The sequence below is a fragment of the Elephantulus edwardii genome, unplaced genomic scaffold (genome assembly GCF_000299155.1).
Source record: "Elephantulus edwardii isolate Elephantulus edwardi_28Jun2011 unplaced genomic scaffold, EleEdw1.0 scaffold00018, whole genome shotgun sequence".
NCBI classification, from domain to species: domain Eukaryota; kingdom Metazoa; phylum Chordata; class Mammalia; order Macroscelidea; family Macroscelididae; genus Elephantulus; species Elephantulus edwardii.
The window spans coordinates 19,378,989-19,387,175 of NW_006399768.1; positions in this window are offsets into that span (position 1 = coordinate 19,378,989).

Sequence of the window (8,187 nt, forward strand, 5' to 3'; positions counted from 1 at the left end):
ATCCAAATGGCCAATAGTTATGCAAAATACTCCTTCATCATTAAGTGCCCTCCAATCAATTTTGAATCATATGAGTCTGACTTGCCCACTTCATCCTCACAATCACAGAGGCCTTTCTTTTAGTTTCTAGGTCAAGTCTCCCTCTTAACCCCCTCACGCTCTAGCAAGTATGATGTCCTTTTCCAAAGACTCACCCCTCATACTAGCATGTCCAAAATATGTGAGAAAAGTTATCACTATTCTTTTTTCTAAGAAATATTCTAGCTATATTCTCCCAGAACACGTGTTCTAATTCTTCTATAAATTTAAATTCACAGTATGTCCAATATTCTTTGTTAACACCGTAATTCAGTTGCATGAATTTGCCATTGGTCTTCTTCATCGTCCAATTTAGCATGCATATCATACAACAGAACAAAACAACAACACAACAACACAGCCTGGGACAGGTGAACCTGAGTCCTCAGTATAACATCTTTTCTTTTTAACACTTTAAAAAGGTCTTTTGTAGCAAATTTTCCCAGTACAGTATGCCATTTGATTTTTAAATTTTTTTTTATTTTATACTGATTTACTTACAAAGTTCTTACACGTTGTTTTTCCACACCAGATCTTTCTCATTTTCTAAACCCACCCCTCCCTCTACCCATCAAATTGTGTGACCCTATGGTTACCCCCCTGTCCTCACCCCCACGCTCCCTTTAGATCCTCATACACGTTTTATTCGTTATCTATTGCTACCTTAATGGTCTTATACAGTATTTTTCCTTATGAGAGTGAGTTATTTCACTTTAGTTTAATGCTCTCCAGACCACTTCAAGTTAGGTAGTGATTTACAAAATCACTACTTCTCTTTGCTGCATAGTATTCCATCATATGAAAGTATCATAATTTCTCATTCCATTTGATTGTGGTTAGACATCTGGGCTGTTTCCGTGTTCTTGTGATAGTGAATAATACTGCTATTAACGTTGGTGTACAAGTCTCCATTTGTGTCTCAGGAATCATTTTATCAGGTATATTCCAAGCAGTGGAATAGCTGGGTCAAATGCAATTTCTCTGTTCAGCTTTCTGTGGAAATACCGAATTGCTTTTCAGAGTAATTGTATCATTTTACAATCTCACCAACAATGTATATGAGTTCCTTTCTCTCCATATCTTCTCCAACATTTATAACTTGCTGTCCTGTTAAACTTTGTCACTGCTACTGCAATGAGGTAAAGGGTATCTCATTGTGGATTTTATTTGCGTATCTCCTATTGCCAGTAATTTTGAGCATTTCTTCATGTGTCTGTTGGTCATCCAAAGTCTTTCCATGTCTTTTGCTTATTTTGTAATTGTATTATCAGTCTTTTTCTTTTTACTGGAGGCCCTGTAGAGTTCTGTAAACTTTTCATATGAAACCGTTGTCTGAAATGGCATTGCCAAAAGTTTTTACCCATTTGGTAGGCTTTCTTTTCACTCTGTCATAAAAACATTTTGATACATACAGGGATTTAATCGTTAGAAGTTCCCATTCATCAATTTTATCCTCTCCAGATTGTGCATTTTTGGCTGTATTTAGCAGTCTCTTTATAGCATAGACGAGGCCACCAAAGCTTGATCCCAGTTTGTCTCTGATGACCTTTATGGCTTGGGGCTTTACTCCCAGGTCTCCACCTTGAGTTGATTTTTTTTTTTTTTTATATTATGTGAAATGTGGCTCCTGTTTCAGATTTCTGTGTGTCACAATCCAGTTTTGCCAGCACCATTTGTTGAAGAGATTGTCATTTCCCCATTTGATAGGTTTTATTTCTTTGTTGAATATTAGTTGATCATAAATAGTTGGATCCATTTCTGGATTCTAAATTCTGTTCCATTGCTCTATATGTCTGTTGTTTTACCAGTACCATGTATTTTTGATTACTTCCATTGTGTAGTAGTTTTGAGGTCAGAGAGTGCTATGCCTTCCACTTCATATTTGTTTTCCAGAAGCACTTTGCTTATTTGAGGTCTCTTTCCTATCCAGATAAACTGGACAATTTCCTTTTTGAACACCTTGAAGAATGACTTTTATATCTGTATTGCAATTGCATTAAATATGTAGATTGATTTTGGTAGGATTGTCATTTTCATTATATTGAGTCTTCCTATCCATGAAAAGGGCATATTTTTCCATTTCTTTAGGTTTTTATTGTGTCTACCAAAAATGTTCTGCCATTTTCTTTATAGATATCTTTAGTGTCTCTAGTTAGATTCGCTCCCAAGTATCTCAAGTTGGTGGTTGGCTATTCTAAATGGTAATGGTTTCTTGGTTTACTTTTCTGAGTTCTCTTTGTTACTGTGGAGGAATCCTATTGCTTTTTAATGTTGATCATATATCCTGCCGCTCTACTAAATCTATCTACTATCTCTAACAATTTTTTATTGAGTCCTTGGAGTTTTCTGTGTACATTTTCATATCATCTGCATATAGTGACAGTTCAACCATCTCTTTGCTGATCTGGATGCCTTTTATTTTCTTTTCTTGTTGTATTGCCTTAGCAAGTACTTCCAATACAATATTAAATAGAAGTGGTGACAGTGGGTGTCTTTGTATGGAAAGGAAAAGGCTTTCAGTATTTCTCCATTGAGCATGATATTGGCTCTTGGTTTCACATATATACTTTTCACTATGTTGAGGAAATTCCAATTTTGCTGAGTGTCTTTATCAAGAAGAGGTATTGGATTTTGTCAAATGCCTTTTTTGCATCGATTGCTAAGGTAGGTTATTACTTGCTTTGTTAATATAATTAATTATGTGTATTGCTTTTCTTATGTTGAACCATATTTTCATATCTTTTATAAATCCCATTTGGTCATGTTGAATTATTTTTTATGTGATTTTGGATTCTGTTGGCTAGTATTTTGTTAAGGATTTTTGTATCTATGTGCATGAGAGATACTGGTTTAGTTTTCTTTTGGTAATATCTTTGCCTGGTTTTGGTATTAGGGTTATGCTTGCTTCATGAAATGACTCTGGGAATGTCCTTCATTTACTATTTTTTTTAAAATAATTTAAGTAGAGTTCGTGATAGATCTCTGAATGTTTGGTAGAATTCAGCTGTGAAGCCATCTAGTCTAGGACTTTTCTTATGGGGAAATCTTTTTATACCTGTTAATTTTTTTTTCTTTTGTGTCATGTCTGTTCAAGAGTTCTACACCTGTTTGGGTCAATCTGGGTAGGGCAAGAATATCAAGGATTTTATGCATTTCCTCTATATTTTCTACCTTATCAGAGTATAGCTTTTCATACTATTCTGATGGTATCAACTTAATTTCATCTGGTTCTGTTGTGATGTCATCTCTATCATTTCATTATCGAATTAGCTGTGTCTCCTCTCTCTTTTTTTTTTTCTCTCTTCTGTTAGGTTTGCCAGTGGTTTGCCAATTTGATGGACCTTTTTGAAAAACGAACTCCTGGTCTTATCAATGGTTTTAATAATGTTCTGTTTTCTATCTCATTGATTTCAGCTCCTGTCCTTATAATTTCCTTTCTTCTATAGGCTGTAGGATTAGATTGTTGTTCTTTGTCTAGTTTATGAAGGTATTAAGTTAGATCATTGATGTTTTTTATTTCCTCCTTTTTTATGCTTGTGTCTATTGCTATGAACTGCCCCCTGAAAACTGCCTTAACTGCATCCTAGTAGTTTTGATATGTTTTATTTTTATTTTCATTTATTTCAAGGTATTTTTTTATTTAATTCTTTGTTTCTCTTTAAACCCAATCATGTTCTACCAGACAGTTATTTAGCTTCCACATGGGTGGTATTGTAAGCTTTACTTTTATCTGTCTATATTAATGTCTATGTTTATGGCATTGTGGTCTGAGAAGATATTTCATATTATTTCATTGTTTTTAATTTATTGTAGCTTGCTTTGTGTCCTAATATATGATTGATTCCAGAGAATGTACCATTTGCACTTGAGAAGAGAGTGAATCGAGTTTTCGTTGGGTGCAGTACCCTAAATTTATTCACAAGGTTGAGTTGCTGATTATGTAGTTTATATCTTCTGCATCTTTGCTAAGTTTCTTTTGAATTGATCTATCCTTTGGTGATAGTGATGTGTTGAAGTCTCCTATCACTATTGAAGTGAAATCTGTATCTTTCTTGAATTCTGTTAATTGTTCTTTTATGTATACTGCAGGTCTATTATTTGTTGCATAAATGTGGACCAAGGTTATGTCTTCTTGACCTATTGTGCCTTTCATCAGTATTTAATGCCTTTCCTTATCTTTTGGTTTTGATTCTGAAGTCTGTTTTATCAGAGATTAGTATTGCCACTCCTGCTTTTTTTGTGGTTGCCATTTGCTTGGTGTATTTTTTTTCCAACCTTTGATTTTTAATCTGTCTTTCTCTTCATATTTTAGATGTGTCTCTTGTAGGAAATGTATTGATTGGCTTTGGGTTTTGTTTTTGTTTTGTTTTTTATCTATTCTTCTACTCTTTTTCTCTTAATTGGTACATTTAGACCATGCTCATTAAGCGTGATTATTATCAGGTCAAGTTTTACTGTTGTCATTTTGCTGTGTTCCTTTTTCTTTTGTTTCTGGTTACTACTATGGTCCATCTGCTTTCTTTTGCCATCTCAGTGTGAAGCACTGCACTTAAAATTTCTTGTAGTTCTGGTCTTGTTTCTACATATTCCTAAACTCTATTCTTTTCTGCAAAGGATCTAATTTCTCCTTGGTATTTGCTGGAGATCTTTGCTAAGTGTAGAATCTTTGTCTTACAATTATTTTCTTTCCATTTTCTGTATATGCTATCCCATTGTCTTCTAGCTTATACAGTTTCTGATGAGAAGTCAGAACTTAATCTAGTTGTTTCCCTTTTGTAGGTGACTCTTTGTTCTTCTCATGCTGCTTTTAGTATTCTATCCTTATCTTTTAATTTAGGGAATTTGACTATGATGTGTGCTGATGTTTTTCTTTTTGGGTCTAGTCTACTTGGTGTTTGCAATTCTTCTTAAATGTGAATTTCCCCATTCTTCATAATATCTGGGATGTTTTCATCAGTACTTCTTCCACAATTTTCTCAGTGACTATCTCTGCACTCTTATGTTCTGGTATTCCAATCATATGTATGTTGTTCTTTTCATGCCATCCCACATGATTCTAATGTTTTCTTTACATCTCATCTCTGATTTTTTTTAATGTTTTCAGTGAGGCTCCTGTCTTCCAGCTCACTGACTCTATGTTCTGTCTCTTCAATTGTTGGGCACTTCTGCTATTTAAGTCTTAATATTCTGGATTGCATTTTCATGTTTTTCTGTTATTTCCAGTACTGTGTGGACTTTACCTTCTCTGTCTTGTGATAATTTGTTAAGTTCTCATATTTCTTTATCTATACTATCAATTCTTTCTTCCACTGTTTGCATTTTTTTCTTCCATAGCTGTCCAAGTTGCTCCTTATCAATATATTTCTTTTAGAGCACTATCTCTGAGGCCTTTGCTCTCTTAATGACTTACATTGTTTCTATTATTTGCATCTTCTACTGTAGCTGTTCAAATAACTTAATATCTTTTATTTATTAGTTTATTACTTATTGTTTTAATTTTTGGTGTATGTACCATCAAATCAGATCTGACTGCTACAGGAGGAGATTGTTCCTCCTTCTCCAGCAGAGCATCTGGTGGATTCGAACTGCACACCTCTGGGATTGTAGTGCAGCTTCTTGCCACTAGGCCATCAGAGCTCATCAATATATTTATTTTTGTTTTCTTTATCTGGGGTATCTATTGGGACTTCTTTTTAGAAGAAGAGTTATTTTGTTTTTTCATGATAACTGAGGCAGACTGTTGCTTTTTTGACATGATGTGAGTCTTTTCTTATAGACATTAGGTTGTTGTAACTATATAATGTCCCACGGTATGGCAATATTACTTAAAGGGCCTGTATATTGGTGCTTCCCTCTTGTTTTCTTGATACAGGATGACTATTGCCCTCCAGAAACTAAGGCTCCATTTGACCTGCTTGACCTTAAGAAATACCATATGATGTAGCTAGATAGCAGAGTTCAAGGCCAAAATACCTCTCTTTTTTACTCTGTGAGACAGTTCAGTGGCAGATCCTTCAGTTTATTCTTATACTAGTTACAGGTGATGTCTTGAGAAGATTTTTAATATTAGCAAGCTTTCTTTTTGGCCCAAGAACTCTAACCTGTGAAGGAAAGAGATCAATATGACAATTTATTTTCTTTGACTGCTACTTCCTCAGACATTGCCTTTTAATCCAAGTAAAATGAAAACCTTAAAACTCATCTTCAGTTTCTCCATTTATTATGGTGAGGCTTATTGACTATTTGTGGATTTTTTTTCCCCTTTTCTTCATGTTGAGATGTAATTCATACTGAGGGCTATAGTCTGATTCATAAGTAAGTACTTCAAGTTCCTTATTTCAGGAAGCAAAGTTGTGTCATCTGCATATTTTTGGTAGTTAGTGACTCTTTAACTCAAGCTGATGTCTGTTTTCCATATCATCCAGATACTCAGATTATTTGCTTTGCATATCAATTTAATAATAAAATGAGAACCCTGATGCATACTTTTACTGATTTTAAATCATATAGTATCCAATAATGAATGTTGTTGCTATTGAGTTCCATGAAGTAGAATGTGAATCAATGACTTTGTCAACAGCAGACCAGAACTTTGCCCTATCCTGCACCATCCTCATAACTTCTGAAATGCTCAAATCCATTCTGACAGTCACTACCCCAATACATATCTCTGAAGGATCTTCTTCTTTTTCAATGACCCTTAACCATTTCCAGCATGACCATTCCCAGTCTTTTTCTAAAGTCTATTATTCCTAAAAACATGCCCAAAGTATGGGAGAAGAAGTTTCACCACCATTATATCTAAGAAGCACCCCGGCTGCACTTCAACCAAGATAGTGCAACAATGAATGAATGGTGGAGAAAAGTTAAATGGGGAAAATATGCTATTAAAAAAAGAGAGAGAGAATTAGAGTCAGAAATATTCATTGATTAACTTTTACCAATAATGATAATTACAGCTATAATTTGGGGCGGAGGGAGAGATAAATTTGTTTGTTCTTTTGGTGGTCTATTCAGTACTCTTCGCCAGCACAATTCAAACAACACAGTTCAAAGGCATTGATTCTCCTTTGTTGTTATTGTTATATTAACATTAAGGAGAGTAAGAACAAAGATAAAGAACCTTCCCTATCTTGTGCCATTCTCACCATCTCCTACAAATTGGAGCTTAATGCTACAGTCACTGTGTCAACCTATCTCCTTAGATCATCCTCACTCATTTTCCCACTTTCACATTCTTATGAAACGATTGAAAATGCCGTGGCTTGGATAAGGTACTCTTTTGTTTCATATCCTTGCTGTTTAATACTTTGGAGAGATTCTTGATAAGAGATTTTCTAAGTGTAGCACATCTTTTGATATCTTGGCTGCTCCCACCATGGGTGTTGACAGTGCATCCAAATAAAATTAAGTCCTTGACAATTTCAACTTTTTCTCCATCTGTCATAATGTTGCCACTTTATTGGTCCACGAATGAAGACTTTTCTGGGCACTGAAATGTAATTTCTGAATCTCAATTTATTCAGAGCTATAATCTGAATCTTTGTGTCTCTTTCTTAGAAAGAAAGGTTTCTCTTAGATTATAAACTAGAATAATTCTTTACTTATATACTGTTGACAAACTTCCTCTAACACCAAATTGCAATTCTAATTATTCTGATGTTTGAACTATTACTTGTAGAATATCTGCTTCTCAAATTAATTATAAATTCTATGAAAGCAGAGACCATGTAAGAAATAGTCATCTTGTATCCACAGAACCCAAACAATGCAGGAGTCATTTTAATACCCGAGATTACTAGAGATGACTTATGTAGAAGATGACTTGATGTAGGAGCAAGAGATGAGCAAAAAAAGAGAGGTAGAAAAAATGTCTAGGAAAACGTTTATTTTTAATAAAACCTTAAAACTTTCCAAATACATTTTCAGTTGCTTCATATGCATGTGAAAATTGGGCAATGAATAAGAAGACTCTAAGAAATATTTATGCTTTTTGATATTTGGTGATGGGTGAAGAATATTGAACATACCATGAACTGCCAAAAGAACAAATTAATCTGTCTCATAAGATGTACAGCCAGGTACCCTTTAGAAGCAATAATGGTGAGA